The sequence below is a fragment of the Notamacropus eugenii genome, chromosome 2, assembly GCF_028372415.1.
Source record: "Notamacropus eugenii isolate mMacEug1 chromosome 2, mMacEug1.pri_v2, whole genome shotgun sequence".
Taxonomy (NCBI): domain Eukaryota; kingdom Metazoa; phylum Chordata; class Mammalia; order Diprotodontia; family Macropodidae; genus Notamacropus; species Notamacropus eugenii.
The window spans coordinates 336,617,744-336,620,196 of NC_092873.1; the positions used below are offsets into that span (position 1 = coordinate 336,617,744).

Genomic DNA, 2,453 nt, shown 5'->3' on the forward strand with positions numbered 1-2,453 from the left:
AAGACTTGCCCCAACAGAATGGGCAGAATGGGTAGATGAGAACAATTTGTTCCAATGGTCATGAAGGTAGTGAAAACAGGGGCTGTGAAGGGCTTAGATCTTGGTAAAACATCATAGGTGCCAAGGTCATTCACTGTATTCCAGGTCATCACCAGTCATCCTGACTTTTGTCTTTCTTGCCACTGGACTTAGATGACTCTAGAAGAGGGAATGAGGCTGACAGCTTTGTGTGACTCTGTCTCACTTAAATTCAATTCATGCACAAGTCAAGACATCATCTTGTGATGTCATTGGTCCTCTTTGAATATGGAAAACAAACAATGAAACAATAAGGGTGTTGCATCCACTCCTTTCTAAGGTATCTATATGCTTTGGAACCAGACCCATGGTCTGAACCAGATGATCCTGGGAGAGTCTGGTTTCTAATTAGAGGAAAAAGGTAGGTCTAAGACACATTTTCATATACCCTTTAGCTTTTGAAGTCTCCCTGCGTGGTTCCTTGGGGGGAAAATTTGTTTAAAGAGTAGGTTGTTGGCTCATATCTGTGTTTCTCCAAAGTGGGGAGTAAAAAGGTACTCATCTCAGTGTATAATGTGAATCAGGTATGGGGCAGGTATTTATTTCCTTCACACAAAGGAAGTGCTGAACGCAAAGCACTCACAAGCAAACTTAAAACAAGATTCAGTGACTTAACATAGTTGTTCTTATACTCTTTATAGTATGCTATATATATACTTTTATATAAGCACTGTCTTGGCCTAATTCTCCTATTGGGGGCCATTTTCTTCAAGGAAGAAACTTCTCATGCCACCAGTCAACTTCACTCAATGGGCCCAAGACCTCTGAACCTCTACACATGGACCTCTACCTCTGGATCTCTAAACCTGAATGCATCCATCTCAAGATCAATTCTCAGAATTGGAGTTACGTTACTCAATAAAATCCTCAGAAAAAGAAATATAAACTGGAAAGATCCAGGCACAAGTTTAACTTGCTTGAACCCATACTTCATCTGAGAGTAGGAGTAGGAAGAAACAAGAGTCCTTCATGTAATTCACTGGGAAAAGCAGTACTCATTACAACCATGAATCAAAGCAAAGAAACTGAGTCAGAAATTATCTCTTTTCTTTAACTGATGCAACAACCTGCCCTTCTGCTGCCTTCATGGGGCAAAGGAAGATGAAGAGACTATATAAGACTTGCCACACCCTACTGAAATATCAACTCCTTGCAGTCTCTACAAGGTCAAAAGCAGCCAGGGAGTTCATTATCTCTGACATATCCATATTTCCAAGACCCACATATCCTTAGGGTTCCCAAGAGTTTCCAAGAAGTTCTGGGCACAGGATCCCTGGGGGATAACCCGCACAGATGAACTCAATGTCTATCACTCATTCAAGGTAAAAATGTTAATCTTGATAGGACTTGATTCTTGACAGAATCTTGATAGGACCCCAATAAAATGTTTCTCCTTTCTGCGTGTGTGTTTAATAAAGGGGAAAATTATTCTTTTGGGGTTTCTGTTTTCTTTCTTTTTTTTCAATTATATGTTCCTAACAAAGAGGTGTGGTCATTGGCACTGCCACGCAGAGGCTCCTCCACCTCAAACCACATGAACAGATGCAGAAAAAGGTTTTCTTAGCATTCAGAGAGACTTTCAGGATCAGTGGAAATATAAACTCAGGGACAGCCAAAGACCTAAGACTTTATAGGAGTGAGGGGATTAAAAGCCAGCTGAGAGAACTTGGCTCCTCCAAAGGGTTTCCTCCTGGTTTCCCCCATCTTGTTTTTTAGCTCAAGAAAAATAGGAGCAAACCTGGGTCAGTTGGGGTGGGGGTGAGGTCTCTCACCAAGTGGGAATTTGGGCCCTAAGGGTGACTCACTTAACCCCTTATAATAATAGGAACAACTGATATTTTTATAATGCTTTAAATTTTGCAAAGCACCTTATATGCACTATTTTGCTTGATCCTTAAAACTCTGGGATATAGCTGCTGGAATAATTTACATTTTTTAGATGAAGAAATTGAGTCTAAAGTGGTGAAGTGACTTACTAATAGCCACATAGCTAGTAAATGTCTGGTGTAAAATTTGAACACAGATCTTCCTAACTTCAAGTCCAGTACTCTGGACTTTGCTATGAGATTCTCCTTTGAAGTTAATCGTTGAGTCTAACTTCATGTATTAGCAACCACATAGTCATTCAGGAGAATTTCATACATCAACTCTGGTTCCTAATTCTCAAAGTTTGACAATTGCCTCTAGAAGATTCCAGGTGACTATAAAGTCCCTCAGATAAGTGGAGAAAACCAAAACTGTTTCTTGTACTTTGCCATGCCCCATTTATTTGGCCATATGTTCCAAACACAGTATGACTGTTACAGCTGTCCCCATAAATCAGGAGTTCTGACATTTGGCTTTTGCCAGAGACTATGCAATCTGAAGACAGAGAA

At 40.3% G+C, this 2,453-nt stretch overlaps 1 long non-coding RNA gene across 1 annotated transcript; it reads left to right on the forward strand.

The window, feature by feature from the left end:
• Positions 1 to 352: 352 nt before the first annotated feature.
• Positions 353 to 1,474, forward strand: LOC140523986 (uncharacterized). The gene is made up of 2 exons (XR_011973535.1): positions 353 to 439; positions 792 to 1,474. It is a non-coding gene; the product is annotated as an uncharacterized lncRNA (long non-coding RNA).
• Positions 1,475 to 2,453: the final 979 nt, after the last annotated feature.